Below are 19020 nucleotides of genomic sequence, written 5' to 3'. Positions count from 1 at the left end.
ATTCTATCCACGTACTGCAACAAGGGTGTCCAATGAACTATTTCCTAACTTCAAGCAAAATCTATGCAACACATTCAGCACGTATATTACTGGCACTTAAAGATGAAGTAAGATGGATTTAACCTTTTAGCACTTTCAGAGAGTTAGGAATACACACCGGCATGCTGACTGGGGGATGCCTTTATATCTCTTTTTTAAAGAAACGGGGGAGAAGTCATGAGTCGCACTAACATTAAAAGAAAGTTTCAAACCCTAGCATATAACTAAATTCAATATATTTTTCGCCTAAATCTCTCACATTACCTTGTATTACACAGTTATCAAAATGGTTAAGAGTTGTATTGAGAGTTTTGAGGTTGTGATCACAGCAATTTCAAATAAGCTACTGATACTTCTTAAAACAAATGTTGCATTGTTTTAATTATCAATAGGTCACAGTGGCTGCGACCTGCGGAACTACATTTCTATTTAAATTCAAAACCTTTCTGTACCTGTGAATTTCTGCAGACAGTTAACTTTAAGAGCATACTATTAATTTCTCAAACATGTGGCTGTCTCATAAGCCCAGAAGCAAAACATGTTCATTAAAGAAATGTGGAAAAAGTTCCAAGTGAACTGCCAAAACTAGCATAATTATGAAAATATTTAACACTGGAAACAACTGAAATCACATACCGTATATAGATTACAGTGATGTCATCATAAACACACTGCCAAAATGTACTAAAACTACTGCACTCTAATAAATCTAGCTCACACCAGATAACAAACATTCTAAAATAAAAATTATATAGGGGATGGGAAGGGAATTTTATTCTGTAAGTGCTAATAACTTGAGTTATAGTATGATATTTGATAAAGTGTCCATCCATTTTAGCATTAACAAGAGCAATTCCAAATAACAGTCACAACATTACAGAAGAAAAAACATACACGTTCTTGCATATCAGCTAAATCAGCTGAAGTGCTGATTTTTAAGAAAGTAATCAATTTACTAAAATTTATTTTCCTATTGCTTATGCCATAAGCAAAGCTGAGAAAATTTGAAAAAAATTAACAGAAGCTTCTGCTTATGTACGGATGTTACTGTACAAATGTACCTTGGCAACTTTTAACAAATCAGAATGAATGGAAGCTTGCACAGTCAGACATTTCCCCTTTTGGAAAATGCCTCAGACCAGGTACTTTGATCAAGTGTTTTTATATATAGAGCACTATGGTTACATCTAAAACTACGCCAGTCATGCACAACATGCTAATGACATCCAGGCTAAGAAATTTACATGCAAGTTACTCTGACAATTCTCTACTGAATTATACTATACAAAGCAATTATCTCAAGGTTTAGAATGAATTAAAATTGACAGCACCTGAAAACATACTAGATGAGGTTCTGGTCTTTCCTAACAGACCGAAGTTACTATCTTCATTCATCATTCTGTTTTCTGTATTAAATTATGTCTTTTTTTTTTGTCTTTTAAAAAACACGCTCCCTCATTTTAAAATATTTAAAACTTATTTAATGTGTAAGACCTTCAAACTGTCTGATAAGCACAGCTTATGGGAAGAGTTTGTGTTCCCTTGGGGATCACTTAGCTATTTACGCAAATACAGTCTCTCTCCTTTCACAAAAGTAAAAACAGGTAAAGAAAAGCTCTTTTTAAAAGTAAGCAGGAAGATGTGTAAAAGTAATCAGCATTATGAATTAAAATCTTTTAGAAAAATCTTAAAAATCTTTTTAAAAAATCAAATAAATTCTAAGTAAATACTACACAAACTTGCAGAGTTTTCCTGTCAGTGTTTCTGTACACTGTCAGTATCTTTCTCTACAAAAATCTCATTTTTTCTGATCCCTCATTTTTTCTAGCAATAAGCTTAACAAGTTCACCAGGCAATAATACATATGTGCTTCAAATAAATACAAATATATCTTAAACTGCAGCATTCAAAGACTGCAGAATGGAATGACTCATCCCCTTCTAGTGGACCATCTTATATAGCTGGTATTAATTGGACAGGAAGGGATAAGTTGAGTGGAAGTCACCTGGACAGCACTCAAAGTGTTGCAGCCAGAGGCACAAAGTCCAACCAGTGGTAGCTTGCTTCTGGTATCCTCCAGTCACCAGTACTAATAACTCATAATCCCTATTGAAGACCTGGAACACAGGGTAGTTACCACACAAGGCTATGGCTGATAACAGGCCAGGGAGAGGAGCTGATACACTGGTGAGCACAACTGCTATTGATGGGGATCTTGAGCACCTGAGGAAGTAGGCTGACAGGAACTCCTTGATGTCAAACTGAGGGCAAAAGCTAAGTCTCGCTCCTGGGATGGAGCCACCTTCTGCAACAGTACAGACTAAGAGCCAAATGGCTAAAGGGCAGCTTTGAAGAAAAAGACCCAAGGGTCCTAAAGGACAGCAGGCTGGACGTGAGACAGCAGTGTGCCTCTACCACAGAGGGCAACTGTGTGTATTAACAAGGGTAAAAACCCAACAAGGTGAGGGATGCAATTCTTCTCTTCGGCCCTTGTGAGACCTCATGGGGAAAATTTCTATCCCATCGGGGGGCTCTGCATATCACAAGTAGCCCAAAGGAGGACAACCAAAGTGGTAAGGGGACCTGAAGGACACAAGTTTTTCCTTGGGACCAACAGAGATAACGGGCTGTTAAGCCTGAGAAAAGACAAATGAACCTGCTGGGAGGGTACAGAGAAGTTGGAGGCAGACTCTTAACAAACACATACCTTCAGAGGAAATGCAACAGACAAGCTGAAAACATACGCAACTCCAAGCACTGTAAAAGACCACCTAGGGAAGCCATGCAATCCCTGCCCTCACAGGTTTTCAGTATCAGACTGACCAAGACTGGAGCAACTGGACTTGCTTTGAGCATGTGGTTGAGCTAGATGAACTCCAAAACTCACCCCAAATTGCTGTAGGGCTGGTTTATGTGAAATAAGGAAACAAGTAGTAATACCAATCTTCTAAAAGATTGTCTTAAAAATATTCATCAAAATGGAAGTACTACCATGATCTCGCATGCAAAAAGTTTCAATTGTTTCACTGCTTTAGAATAGTCAATAAAAATATGTATTCATATATAGACACAGAAACAGAAAAATCAGTGACATAAGCACAACAACTGTAAATCTTTTGGAAGTTCTGGGTTAACAGTCTAACACATTAACATCAATCTGTATTTGTTGATTAGATGACAGGACAAATATACATACATTTTAAAATTATGACACTATAAAACAACAAAAAAGAAGATTAAAATCAGAGATAGCATTTTGCAGAATGATTAAGGAGTCCACTATTAAATACATAAATAAAACATTTTGTATACATATTTGCTGTACATATAAGTACCTTTCACTATTACAAAATACAATTGTAAGCCTCTTCAAATAGGCAAACCACATACCTAAGAGGGAGTACTCAGATTAATCACTGTCATCCTTTAAGGCAGACAAGATAGTGAAAGGTCTGTATTTTCCTACTTTTTTTTTTTTTTTATTCCCCCCCACTCCCCCTCAATATCATTTCAATCTGTAGCCAGCTGACAAAGCATGCTGAAGAGTGAAAGAATAAGCAAGAGTAACCTGCTTAGGAATAATAGACAAACAATCAAGAACTGATTTAACATTTGTATTTGCTCTCCTTGATGCATCTGGTCTCAGCTAATATTAAATTCAGACAATAAGCAGTGCACTAGCAGGTGACCAACAAGGCACACTGTGTAGCCTGCACTAGGTCAGCAGGTCACACTCATCTCTGTTACCAGAATCTATGTTGAGTTGTTCTCCATTAAAAAGCTACAACATGCTCTGAAATACAGGTATGGGTTAAACTATGTAAAAGCCAGAGATATGTTAACATGCTGCAGTAGTAGCCCTAGCTGAAAGCCAAGAAGCCTGTATTAAGTCTGTTACACAGATACTGCAGAATCTGTCCATTGATTTCTGGGGAATAACATCTCCCTGTGATGTTGCTACTGTTTTGATTAGCTGATTATAAGACATATTAAAAGGAACATTCTTTGGTTTACAAGAAAGGGTGCTGTCAGACTGAAAGACTGTGGTGATAAGGCCATATAGGCAAAAATAAATAAAACAGACTGTTCTCACTAAGTGCTCCTCAGCCTGTTCAAAAATACACCCCAGTATCTCAACATCCAAGACAGAAAAACTAATAAAATGACTTTGCAAGCCTTTTTGAGGGAAGCAAGTTGTACAAATATCTTCCTTCTGTTTATAGAAGAAAGTTATATTATAAGCCGTTAACGGATCATCTAGTAAAGTATTTATTTTGCTTTAAAAATATATTAGACCACCTACCATGATGTAAGTGCTTTTTAACAGAAACAAATATCTCAAAATGGCTATTCTGCCATTTCTCCTAGGAGAGGCTTTTTAAAGATTTCACTCTTCCTCATATTACAGGAAGTTTGCCCAATGCTTTGGTTTGCAGAGTGGAGTTGAGGGACATCTTAATTCTGTAAGATTATTCTGCATTTAATACCTATAACAGTGGAATCGTGATCTTTGACTATAAAGAAGTTACAAAGAAGAAAACAAACAGTAGTGGTAATTGGCAGCTACAGTCAGGATTTGGCAATACTACAGTAGGACATATGAAAAGAAAAAAAAAGGCAGTCCTAAAGTTTTTGCACAACAAAGCTCACAGTACAGAGCTCTGTAACTCAATTCTGAAACCAGGATGACCTGACAAGAGAGAATGACCAGAGAGACGGGTGTTAGGTGAGCTCTTTCAGCAAACCTATGGGTATATAGCACCCTTGGTGTAGGTTGGATACAGGGTAAAGTCAGCCTTCTGCCCCCCCTTATTCTCCACGCCTGGGACCAAGAAGAAAGATTGGCCACAACAGCTTACCCTGAAGGACCAGGAAGATAGACTGACAAGAAATGTGCTCACAATTGCAAACAATTGCAGCTATTCACATTACAGCACAGTTCCAACCACTGAGCTGCTCAGTACCTTAACAGACATTTCCTCTTACAGTAGTGCATTTCTTCTGTCCAAAAGTAACATTATTTAAGGTATCTTACATTTTTTGTATGTTATTTTGGAAGCCTCTCAATCAAAGAATGGACAAACTCTCAGTCTTGCTACAAGTCCCTTGAAACACTGGTTAAGAATAGCTGAGCACTGTATTTCTATAGTAGTCATCAAATATGTTTTCCTGAATGCTGCAGGAAGAAAGGAAAACCACTGTGAGCATGGTTTGATCACCTTGCTGATTTATTAAACAACATCTGGAAACCATGAGCAAGATCTCAGCCATTTCAGCTTACTCTTCCTATTGTAATCTGTTCCACCTGCTGGAGGGCTAGCACCAGTCCCCAGCCCTATATAAACTGGTCCCGGACTCTCAGTCAAGATGTCACTTGCCTTGTGGAAGTCCATTAAGGGTGCTCATCTCCCCCCACTGCACTAGAGAATTGCAGTTCCAGCTTTGTTTCACACTTTCTTTAGTGGGAACTTTTCCCTAACATGCTTCCTATTTCAGATTATTAGACAGAAAGCCAGACCTGCTGTGCAAGAATTCCCCTCCACCAAGCACCTGCCAAGGATGTAGTAATTTTTATTACAACATAACCTTGCCACCCATTTCCCTCAGAGGACAGAATAATACTGTCCAGACCAAGTTTTCTCTTGATACCAAACCAGTATTGAGCAAGATATCTAGGAGCAGACCCTCAGCAGTAATACAGCCAGGTGAGTATCCCCCAGTTCTCAAGTTTTTAACATCATGATAAACCTCTGCCACATGACAGAGGAAGGCACAAAGCTTTACCTGGAGAATCCATGAAAGCTCTTATTGCTGAGAATCATTAGGGCAGCATTTGGCTTTCAGCAGCTTTTGGTAGTGGAAAGAACAGAACAGGGACAAATATATGGCCATGAGTGAAGACTATACCTATTACAGCCTCCCCAGCTGATGCTGACTTTAATAAATTCATGAATTATTATCCTTTGAATTCTACTTCCCCATCAAAAGTGTTTGAAATTAGTCAATAAGCTCAAAATTGGAAGAAGATAAGAATGAATGGCTGAAAACACAATCAAGAACTTCCAGTTTCCATAAGACACCAACCTTAAAACTAACACAACTCAAGTACACTGGTATCTTAGATTTCATCCTAGCAGTCCTACCAGGGGAACTTCTCCAGCTGGAGACAGCACTTTGGAGATCATTCTGTCAGTGCAGAAGTAGGAATGAGGTATGTTTGAGTAGGAGTGAAATTTCTCAGCTATGGGCATAAAGTGAATTCCTTTACAGTTTTCACTGCCTTCTGCAAATTAAAAAGCATGGGTGGTATATCACTAAAATATGATCTCAGCGTACAATACAGTTTACAGAAATAAACTGGAACCTTTTAAATCAAAAGGGAAAGTACTCTTAATCATGATAAGAATTGAAGACAATCTTCACAAAAAGAATACTGATGGATTTTTAGTGCTATGTTAAGATAAAATATCTTAACAAAATATCTTTAAAAGTTGTTTTCTAACCTTTCAGTTCTGCACATTCTAAACACAGAAGCCAAGTGAGAGGCTCCAGTTATCTCCTCTTACTTTGTTTTCTCAAAGCAAAATTTCCATTTTATTATTTTAATTCAAATATTTGCATTTAAACTACAAATTGACAGCACTGAGAAATTTCTAACAATTCCATTTAAAATTTTATGTTCTATTTTTCACTCTGCGATTTTAAGCTAACTTCACATACCACCATGGGAAAGAACAGATCTTCAGCAAGTGTAATTTTATCTGTTATATCTTACCTAAAAAGCATCAGTTAACAAAACTAATGGACTAAACTATAAAACTAAGTGAACTGCTGCACAAACTTCTTGGTTAATAAATGTAAAAGAGTACACGTGGGTGCTACTTATTCAAAAAGCACATTATGGAGTTCTTATAATCAGTCATTTCTTTTGCAATTGTTAGTCTATGATGTGAGTACCATTTCAAGGAATTTACTGCTATTTATATTCTTTTTAAATAAGAAAGCTTTTGAAGTATTACCTTAAAACCTAAACAAACAGTAATTTATCTTCTAAAATAGTCAGCAATGTCATACAAAATCACCAGAATGCTATACGTCAAAAGAAGCATAGCTGTCAACAGTGCATTATAATTGTTGCAAAGTTTCACAAAAGACCTCTCTAATTACAACATCACAACACGTAAATGTTTAGCGCATTGGTTAGCTTGAAATACAATGTGTATTCATAGCTGAAATGAAAGAGGAATGTGAGTGTCAGCAAGAAAAGAAGCTGAGTGCCCAAGGAAACAAAGATAAAATGTTCTGAAAGTAGCTGTGGCAGTAATACAGGACTGTTACTGTTAGTTTTTCAACTGTGTATTCCAGACATACGCAGAAGTGAGACAATAGGATGGAGAAAAAAAAGATTCAAAAGCAACCTGGGAAAAATAAATATCCTCTTAAATGCCCAATTTATCAGATTTTGATCTGTCAATTAAGAAATCTTAGAAATTTGACAGACAAATCACAGGTAATACCATAAAGCTGTCAATTCGTTCAGGTTTCTGTAACATTTATCATTTTGCATGCTATCTATTTGTAGGGACGTTGGATATTTTGAGGTTCTTCAGACACTAATCTGAAACATAGCACCCTCGATACCACTGCACATTTGTTTCAATACAACTGCATTTAAACCAACGGAAAAGCAGCCTCCTTGATATGTTATGGTGGTTTTACACTGACAGACAGCCAGACTCCACCACACTGCTCCCTCATTCCTCTCACCTTTAAGAAACAGAGGGAGAAAACGAGATCAAGTGATGAGATAAGGGCAGAGAGATCACCCACCAACTACTGCGATAGGCAAAACAAACTATCAATGACTAATACTGAGCTTATTGACTATTACTTGTAAAGTAGAGCAGTGACAATTATAATCAAGCTACAAATAGCTCTCTGAACAGTAGATAAACCAACAACTGGCACGAGAAAAAAAATCCCATAGTCAGCTCACAGCAATACTTCAACTACAACTTAGGAAGCCTAACTACACACAAAGCAGTAAATATCAGCTCTAGTATTTCTAAATGGGAGAAAAGCAAGAAATTCTCCAGTTTGCACACAGTAAACTTTGTCTCTAAAAGTGCATCCATTAATAGATTCTGATTTTGTATCATCAGCTTACATACAGATATTATTAGGTGTAAATTAAATACTACAATATCTTTAAAAAGTCAGGGAAACAGGTTTCTCTCTTACTAATGTGCAGTTGTTTAGATGGCTACCTTTTAAGCTATTTACAGTGTACAGAAACTAAGTGTTCAGATACATCCAGCTGTACTTGATAGACCACATAAGGACGGGACAATAAGACAATTCAATTAAAAGTCAACAATATTGAGTTCAACCATGGATAAGTAATAAAGGTATGCTTATTAACTCCATATACCCAGGAAAGCTGGACTTTTTTCCCCTTTGGGAGGAAAGAATTAGGTTTTTAGCTAGAAAGTGCCTGGATTTCAGAATTACTTTGCCACAGTGCTACCTCGTTAAATCGTTACCTGGATTATTGCAGGTGTATTAGAAAATGCCACCATGAATGTAAAAAAGCAGCTCATTAGGAGATATTCAGTAAAACATTTTATTAAATAAGAGTAGAGTGAAACCAACTGTAGCAAACCACGCACTCCAGAGAATCATGAACCTACACACTACTCATATTTTGTGCCACTGCTAAGTTGGAAACTTTAAAGTAGCAAAATCAGCCTCTTTACAACCAAGCTATTAGTTCCTAATGAACCCAATTAAAAAGCAGTACATATAGCAGCAACAAGACACACAGGGCACATGGAAATGGCACTACTGAAAAGCCAAAGTCCAGACAGAACTGAACTTAGCCACTGAAGTAAAGAAGAACAATAAATATTTCTATAAATACATCAACAGCAAGAAGAAGGCTAGGGAGAATCTCCATCCCTTGTTGGACACCGAGGGCAACTTGGTGACCAAGGACCAGGATAAGGCTGAGGTGCTTAATGCCTTCTCCACCTCAATCTTTAATAGTAAGACTTGTTACTCCCTGGGAACACCGCCCCCTGAGCTGGTAAATAGGGATGGGGAACAGAGTAGCCCTGCATGATCCATGATAAGATGGTTTTGGACCTGCTCCAAAAGTTCATGGGGCCAGATGGATTGCACCCTAGAGTGCTGAGGGAGTTAGTGGATGTGGGTGCAGTCCTGACTAACTGGTGATGCCTAGGACTAGGGAAGTAATCCTGCCCCTGTACTCAGCATTGGTGAGGCCTCACCTCAAATACTGTGTTCAGTTTTGGATAACTCAGTACAGAAAGGACACTGAGATGCTGGAGCAGGTCCAAAGAAAGACAACAAGGCTTGAAGCGCTTGGAGAGAATAAGGCCTACGAAGAGAGACTGAAAGAACTAGGGCTACTTAGTCTGGGGAAAAAGAAGCTGAGGGGAGACCTTACTGCTCTCTTCCAATATCTGAAAGGTGCTTACAGCGAGAGCAGGGCTGGTCTCTTCTCACTGGTGACAGGACAAGGGGAAACAGCCTCAAGTTGCACCAGGGTAAGTCTAGGTTGGATATCAGGAAAAACTTCTGTACAGAAAGGGTTGTTAAGCACTGGAATAGGCTCCCAGGGAGGTGAGTCATCATCCCTGAAAGTGTTTAAAAATCATCTGAATGTGGCGCTCAGGGACATCATTTAGTGGAGGGTTATTAGAGTTAGGGTAGTATGGTTAGGTTGTGGTTGGACTTGATATCTTTACGGTCTTTTCCAACCTGAGAAATTCTATGATTCTACTTTAGTGATAAGACTCGACAGGTCAGGTTGATGGTGGGACTTGATATTGAAAGTCTTTCACAATCAATATGATTCTATGAATTATCAAGGAATACCAACAGCTGAGGAGCTTGCTGAGCCACCTATAAGGTAAGCCAGTAGATGGTTTCATGTGTATGATGAGTACTTCAGACTTCTCCAACTGTAGTTCTGAAAGTTTTCAAGACTACAAAACACTTCAGCGTGTCTTCACCTTTTATCTATAATGGATTATTATGTGCAAGTATTTTGCACAGAACATGAAATACCAGCATCAGCAGACTATCAAAAATTACTTCAAGAGCTGGTATTCATCTTCTCTAAACAAGCAAAGCTCATAGGACTTGCAACAAGTCCATCATTACTGAGAACTGCTTAGGATCTCAGAATTATTAATTATGATCAAATTAGTTTAAAAGCAGATATATTTAATCATGGATAAAGACAAAACGTTAGCTTAAATTGAGCTGTGTTTTACCCTTAAGTAGAGTCAGAATCTTATAATTGCATCCCAAGCTAAGAACTGGCAGGCCAGCATCATTCATCTCTAGCCAATTGCAGCAGGGTGAGAGGGAAGACAAACTGTCAGAAAACAGGGGTCCATCATGTCTGTTCCTTCCGCTCACGCACAAGCAGACTGATTTCAGGCAGGTTCCTGCAGTCTTGATCTTGATACTTGCTTACAGTAGTAGACCACAACAAAAAATTATTCAATTGGAAGCACTGAAAAAGTTTACTTCAGACATATGAAATATTGCAATTTGGTATTTTCATTTAAAATGAAGTATTCAAACATTCTCAAAAGCAACACAACTTATTTTTCATTTTTTTCTGCTTCTACAAACATACAAAAAAGAACCATCCACCTAAAACGAAGTGCAGCCTGATGAGACACTGACTCTGCCTGTGTACAGTACGTGAATGATTCCCTCCTCCTAAAGAACATCCTCACCATGGCATTCCTGAAGTCCATCCGCACACAACAGAAAAGTAGGTTAGGTATAGCTCAATACTGAGTAGTCCCAAATACCTATCTCTTAACAGGCAGGGAAATACTGCCTTCTTCCAAATTCAGTGTCTTGTTTCATTTTGTTCAAGAAAAAATAAAAGAATTATAACAATAACCAAACGGGAATTTCACAACAAAGTAAGGATTATTTTGCAGGAGTTACGTTTTCACCCAAAATGCCAGAAGGAAAATGCCTGAGCAGCTGTATATAGTATGGACTTCTTTTAAGTTAACATGGATTATACGTTCACTGACAGAAGGCAATCTCAACTTTTCCAACAGCTACATGCACAGTACACTTCTGCTGTTTAAGTACTTCTGTCCTCAATAAAGCAATCAGTATATGATAACAAACTACAGTTTTATAAGCCACATTTATGAGTGGAATACTTTTAGATATGTAATAAAGGAAGAAAAGATAAGAGTTCCTTGACCTTTAAATAGAAGTCCTAAGAAAAGAAACTTCACTACAGAAGACTTAACACTACCAAAAACTGGAGTATTTCAGATGAAAATAATTTGTATACACTTAAGTAGATTAAAAAAAAGATGTCTGTTGTTAACACCATGAAACCCAATTTCTTTCAACTTTTATATAGATAAAACCATAGTTCATTTTTGAACAAGTTAAGCAAAGTAAAACATCCTTAATAGAGCAGGAAATGAAGTTTTATTCACTGCACAAAATAAATCAACAAAACTATAATGTCTGTTGATGACAATGAAACCACCAGCATATGCACTTGGGACTCTGATCTATTCTGTCCACCAGATGCTCCCTCCTTATGGAAGGCTGGTTAAAAGAATTATAGAGTTCACTGTGGCTTAAACAGATTTTTCTCATGCTGTTAAATATTTTTTTCTAAAGTTTTACTGCAAAATCCTAATGTTCATTATGATTGTAAGCAAATATCAAGAATGAACAACCTATAGCCCACAGGCCGCATGCAGTGCAGCAGGACAATTCAGCTCACTTGTTCCCTTTGGCCTCCTCTGCTATGAACCTCAGCTGCACACCAGATGACTGCAATGGTGCAGGCAGCCTGCTCCCCAGGACCAATTTATGTCACAGGCTTGTAGCCTCTCTCCCATAGTATAATGAGCCCATATTTAAATGCATGCTGAGAAAAGCATCCTGAAGAGCTTCCAGGAAAGACGGCCACTTCCCACTGCCAGAACAATGCACTTACCCCACAACCCTGTCACCATCCACATCTGAGGAGCACATGGAAAAGAGGATAGCCAGGAACAGGCCGGATGAACCATGTGGGATCAGCAGCACACTCTCACCTACCCTCTTTCTCAGGTCTCCACCAACCCTGCTTGGAGAGAAATTCTGGGGCAGCAAGCTATGCAGAAAGACAGGCTTCCAGAACACATCAGTCCTATAGTGCAGTCACATGCACCAAGTGCCCCAGAGGCACTAAAATATGACTCACTTCTGCCAGTAGGAATAATTAAAAAAATAAGAAAAACAGAGCACCCCAGCCATCCAAAGCACCTGAGAACTGCTACTTTCCCCAGTATACCATATGGCAGCACTGATTGCACTGCACTGATCACGAGACTTCTCTGCCCACAGAACTGGGTAGAAAACTACAGAGCTTCTTTGAAAAGTAATTCCTAATTATCCCCAACAATTTTAAAATATCAACACTAACAAGCTTTGGACCTAACACTAAGTAATCACATATGACCACTACTGCAGCAGCTGTTAGCATATTTCAGGGAATCCTACACTAACCCAAAGCACTGAGTAATGCTGTCAGGCTAGCAATAAATAAATAAATAAATAACACACACCAGGAGTCTGGCTATGTAACAAAACCAGAAAAACAAAACAAATGTTCAGCTTTAATTGAAAATATTTGGAAATGAAGCAGCTCCAATCAATACATTTTTCCAAAAGAATGATTCACGCATCTACAATAAAAAAGGGTAAAGTGATTTTGTGTTATTCAACCTCCAATAAGAGGCAATGAATTAGCAAGTACACTAATGAAGGACAGCAAGTTCAAGTACCAGTGTGGCTCTTCAGACCTCTACTTCTGGACAGACAGCCTGTTAGATATCAGTTAGTCCTCAGCAGATCAGTGCCTGAACAATGGAGCAATCAAGTTTGTTCTGATCTCCAGAGGGAAAGTTTATTTGTTTAAGAGATGCATTCAAATTAAGATGACTGTGACAACTGGATATTGCTAGCTGTGTAATACAATTTCCTTGTGGTTCTGCAGAATGTAGGAAAATCTACACTGAATGTAGGGGATTTGTGTATATAAGCAAAAGGACACAACTAAAACACAACATTTCCACACTCTACTGGCAAGAAGGGCAGTTCACTGGTATCGAGTTCATCACTGACCACGAGTGCTCAAAATAGAAAGCAATATATGTCATTTGTGCATCAAAATTATTTAGCAGGAACCACCGCCTAAGTGCAGGTATTCTAAGGTAAGTCACAAGTCATAAATGAATAAGGTGAACTTTTCCTGCTTAAGTTCAGTAACTATTTAATAAATTATAATCGAGTCACACCCTTCCTGAGAAAACACCACTCCTTCCAAAGGGAACAAGCTATAATTTCAGTGTACACTGTACTTCATAGAATTAAGAGTATTTTTTGTCTTTCAGAATTTTAAGAAGCCTTCACCAAAGGTGGGTAACTTACAGGTTTTTTCCACTACAAAATCTGTAATCATGCCTCTTCTGAAATGGGTTTTGCTATAATGAGGAGCTAAAATACATTCCAACAAATTTAACTATGCTTTAATCTATCAACAAATGAGAAAAAACTACTTCCTCTCTAAGGAAATACTTTTTAAGCACATTACCTCACCTCATTCCCTGTTAGACCATATACCAATCCAAACTCTTCACCCAACTACATGAAACAAAGCTGGATTGTTGGGTTCTAATTTTGATGGGGACAAATCTGGAAATACTGCAGAGTAAATCAACTGAAGTATTCCAGACCTGTGCCAGGGAAGGTGGAATCAGAGTCCAACCCTGGTCTTCTAGGAATTATGCCAAACACGATACATAAATTCCTTCACCTTGCAACAAAGACATTGACTATTGGCACTCCATTTCCCTGCTGTTGTAGATCATTGAGAAAAGCTAACTAAGATCAGTAAAAGCACAAGGATTACTCGATCTTTCTACTTTGTAACCCTGTATCTACATAGCAGAACTGTTTTTCTTTGCTTTACAAAGACAAACGTTAGTATTGACATTTGCCTTAGTAAACCTATTTTCTGGAATACAAATCAGTGAGTCTTTGGTATCGAAGTTTCAACTCTGCTATTTACTCATCCACTTGCAGAATTAACAGAAATATTTAGAAAAACTTTCAGGAGCCAAGCTTATCAGATCAATATTCTGTTCTTTTTCTAACATTTGGAATACAAAAATCTGCTCTGAAAAGTGATTCCACAGCAGTTACTGCTCATCTCTGTTCTTGGGCAAATGTGGTCCACACCAACATCCAATAACTTACACTGTGACATCAATAATTACCAATTCCCCAAATTAACCACAGCAAAGAAACCAGATAGCCTCTGCTAGCTCATAAATTACCACCAACAGTAGGCTTATCCTGCAACAACCTTGTTCTGAAAGCGGTTAGGAGTAAGTCTGAAAGCTGAGCTAAGTATCAATGAATGCAACTTGGCCTTCAACTTGCAATTCAGCTGCATCAGTCACATACCACCCAGCTTCCCTTCTCAGAGCTCTCAGAACAGGGCAGAACACAGACATAACAGGGAGGAATCACACTGCCTGCTGGCTAACGTATGCCAACTGGAGCAGCTACCTGCCCAGGTCAATCCTACAAAGCATTTTCTCAAATATATGATGATTTGAATTATCATCTTAGCTTTCTCAGTATGTAGCCTCCCAATACATAAAATTACAGACATAGCATTTATATTCTGGTTCCAAGTAGGCAATCAGAATGTCATATGTTTCCAAAATCATTATTTGTTAACGCAAAAGTTTCCCTACCAATTTTGATGTAATATATTTGTACTTCCATGACAGGCAGCATCACAGGGACATTAATAAGCTCAGAAACCTGTTGTTTGATTCCAAACAATCACTCAGAAGCAAATCTTAGGTTGTGCAACTACTGATTTTCTTAAACTTTTGTACATATATATACACATATATATTACACGCACATGCACACTCATTCCCCTTTGTACTTATAATTCCCTGTCCCTGGAACATCTCACCTGAAATATACCAGCATATGCTAATCACTATTGTGAGTGAGAGGAATTTATAGTTCCCATCTGTTGACAGTTTTTGTCTTCATTTTTAGAAACAGTTTCTAAACAGTAAGACAGTAAATAAATTCTGTGGATTTATTTAAAGTAATTTTCCTGAGTTCCCGCTTGTTCTACCACAATGCCACGATCCACAGACTTTGCAGTTCTAATAAGCGAGATACAATAATCACCCCTGCATCAGTTCTGATGCAAAGCCTACTGTACCATCCACTACCATACTAAGATTCTGGCTTGCTACATGCAGTTCCTTCAATTCCCTAGCAGCACAGCTATTTCAAAGAAAAAAACTGGATGTTATCCCAGTAAGTACAGAATTATTATTTAAGTTTCAAAAAGTCACTTTCTAAATGATGCTATGTTGAGAGTTCAACCTGATATTGTAACTAAATACACAGCCTGGGTTCTGCAGTTTTCTAGTGGTTATGGGACATAAAGATGGTCCATGAAACAATGTTAGAAGAAAAGTGTTTTGGATTGTTAGAGGGAAGGAAGGAAAGAAATACACTTTGACTATCACTCAGGTGGACACATGCCTTTCCACAGAACTGCCAGAAATGTTTTTTTGTTTGTTTGTTTGTTTTCCTCCACTGCTATCATTGCCTTACTTAAGTCTGGAATAATACAAATTTTCAACTTTGTAAAACAACTGTTCAACTCTGTTCTACATGCTCTACTTGTATTTCCTGTCCAATCTGTTTCTCCTAAACACCGAGCAATAATGAAATAAGAATTAGTTAGATGTGAGGCTGTCTGTAATATACATACACAAATATACACACAAATGCATGCATAAAACACTCACTCTGCACCCATGCAGTGCAACAGAGAAGCAGGTCTGCTATTTCCTTACTTCTCAAGTAACATGGCTCCTCAGCCAAGGGAATCCAAAGCAACCAGGAAGGAAAGACAGAACCACAGATGAGAAAAGAAGCAACACTGGCTTTCTCTGAGACTGATACTACTCATCCCCTCCACATGAGCAATGCAATTCAACTGTCAACTAGTGAACTACTTCCCAGACAAAGTGGAAATAAGAATAAAAATCGGATACATATGGATGCCAAGAGTCAAAAAATGTATGAAAAGCAGCAGTAAAATGGGATAGTATTGCAAAAGAAAACTTATATATGGAGATGAACACAGAAGCAAGATTACACAACTAAAAGGGAAGAAAACAAATACAAGAGCTACTCTGCAAATAATGCCTCCGATTTTATTACATTGGCCCACGACATCAGAGGAGGTTGCTGGTGATACACAGGCTGTTGTTAATCACAGGTGAAGACACAGAGCTAATGGCAGTGACTATGCTGAAAAACAGTATTGTGTAGCTGAGAATTTGCACTATCAAATAGTGTCATTGTGCTCATTATACCTGCCACAGTTTCCATGGAAATAAGAGGCACTGCTTTTAGAGCAAGCCACATAACACTTATTAGCAATGACATTTGACATAGGCTTATACATTTTCATATGCACAGCTAATGAGAGATGTGCGTATTTGACATCAAATGGTTTTACCAGCTATTGCTGTGTGCTATTTTACATAGAACATGACATGCTACCACCAAAGCTAGTCAAATGCTATGTCCAATTTTAGCGAATGTTAGGGAAGCAAAAATAAAAGCTAGAAGTGGAGACAGAGAAATTGGGGAAAAAAATACTGTTTCTTGTGTCCTAACTGCACACAACACAGTATCAAACATACGCAGATTCCCACAATTGAGAAATGGTTAAATGTTTCTGTCAAGACATATTCCCAATATGGCTTGCAGATTCTACAACTCTAAACACACTCTTGATCCAGTGAAAGTTTCACAAGTTATCTTCTATTTTCATACTAGCCATGTGCAAAATTTCCTGACATTTCAACTGCCAGCAAACTAATTTATTTTTCCATCAACAGTTATATTCACTATGTATGAACATTACATGAACATACCTAATCATTTGCTAATCTAACTCATTTTTGATATTCTCAATTGCCACTACACTATTTTCTCAATCGATCAACTCACTTTTGAAAATGGACCTCACACTATCAATTAGCACAAAATTTCATATCTGTTATTAACCCTGAAATTACAACTCTGATAATGCTACATGACAGTTTCCTTCTTGTAGGGCAGCTCTCAATAAACACTTCATCTTATACTTTGTATACAACATAAAAAGTCACTATCAGACTTGCTGATCTAAGAATGTTGGTTATTAGGAAATACTCCTTCTCCAAAAGAGTGGTGAAGCATTGGAATAGGCTTCCCAGGAAGGTGGGAGTCATCGTCCCTGGAGGTTCAAGAAAAGAGTAGATGTGGCACTCAGGGTATGGGTTAGTGAGCTTAGCAATGGGTTGGCAGCTGAACTAGATTATCTTAGTGGTCTTTTCCAACGTTGATGATCCTATGAAAAAGACATCACTATAAAGGGCTAAATAAAAATGCTTCAGAACATAGACACTAGGCTTCTATAGTGCTTATGTAGAAATCTGGACTACTAAAGATTGTTAGTCCTCCAATTTCAAGTTTTAACATACTTTTGCTGTCACTGAACAGCATACACATACACTCAAAACAGAAAAAATAAACCATCCATACAGCCATATTTGACTGAGTTACTACAACTAAGAATGAGAAAGGGAAAAAAACCACTAAGGTCCTGGAACTAGCTACACCACCTAGCAAACATATTATATAACTGTACCCTCATCATCAAATACAAGCCTTCTGTCTTCCCTTTCAAAGTCTTTCATAACCTTTTTGCACACCCTATCTATCATCTTGATCATTTCCTAGTCAAGATTAATTTCTGCTTTCAGCACTCTTTGATGACAGTCTCTACTGATTTTCAGATAAGTATATGTCTGCTATTCTGACAAGCATACTTATGAGCTGTTCTCCACTGTTTACAGAGTTAAAATATTCCTTCAAAACCTTCTTTGTAATACCTCATGAAAGGAATAGTGGTTCATAGTCTACATACTGATCCAAAAAAAAAAAAAACTGGTTTTCTTGTGCTCGTGTAACTGTTTGTATTTAAAAGCCTTCCCTGATTGAGAAATTTGTTACAGAATCATAGAAGACCCTGAGTTGGAAGGCATCAGAAGTTGCACTGAATCCCACTCCTGATTCCACACTAGATATAGAGACAGTTTTCATCAAGTGCACTGGTTTCCCTTGACGCACTGTGTCCTGATTAAAGACAAGGACTCAAAATCAAAGCACTAATACAGACAATGCATTTCTCCTTGAATCTCTCCACTTGCGTAATTTCCAAGACTAAAAACCACAGAATTCAAGGTTGAACAGCCAGAAGATTAGTCTTGTGGTTAGCTATGATGCCAGTAAGGTGAAGGATACAGATGCAGACTTGTCCTTCCCAATTAGCACAGAATTTAAAGCCTCCTGTTTGAGCAAAGAAATATTGTGACAGGAAAGAAGGAAGAAGAATGAGCAAATAATTTCAAATAGCTTTCAAATAAGAAAAAAAGACTGGGTAGAAAAGAAAAAAATGTTACTAAGGTCCAACAAGACAAAAAAGGTGACCGAAGCTCTGGGGCAGGAATCTGCCTCTGAACAAGGGGATTTCAAGTCCGTGTAATACTGGAAATTCAACTACCCCATGAATCTATACATAAGGTTCATGAAAAACAATATCACCAGAGTAATTTACCATAACTAAACAAATAGAAGTCAGAAAACAAGTTCAAAACCACACGTAAGTGCATAAGAACATATTTTCCATCATATTTACCAAGATCTCATAGCTTTGATAACATAAGGGATCAATGCTTTAACCTCAGTGCTGCAGAAGTCTACATTCAAAAGCAATAAGACAAGCACAACTGCACTAAGGAGACATAT

At 37.8% G+C, this 19020-nt stretch overlaps 1 protein-coding gene across 8 annotated transcripts in view; it reads right to left on the bottom strand.

The window, feature by feature from the left end:
• Positions 1-19020, bottom strand: part of VPS13B (vacuolar protein sorting 13 homolog B) — a 410907-nt gene that overhangs the window by 382054 nt on the left and 9833 nt on the right. For 2 of the 8 annotated variants that reach the window (XM_090137836.1, XM_090137835.1), the window contains exon 1: positions 12062-12406. The exons of the other annotated variants lie outside the window; for them this stretch is intronic. The gene's annotated coding sequence lies outside the window, so the exon portion shown is untranslated. Of the gene's footprint in view, positions 1-12061; positions 12407-19020 lie in introns of those variants that run through there. 8 annotated transcript variants of the gene reach the window in all.

This window comes from Phasianus colchicus, chromosome 3, assembly GCF_987193195.1.
Source record: "Phasianus colchicus chromosome 3, bPhaCol1.hap1.1, whole genome shotgun sequence".
Taxonomy (NCBI): Eukaryota; Metazoa; Chordata; class Aves; order Galliformes; family Phasianidae; genus Phasianus; species Phasianus colchicus.
Note: the sequence above shows the minus strand (reverse complement) of the source record. Positions and strands in the feature narration are given on the sequence as shown.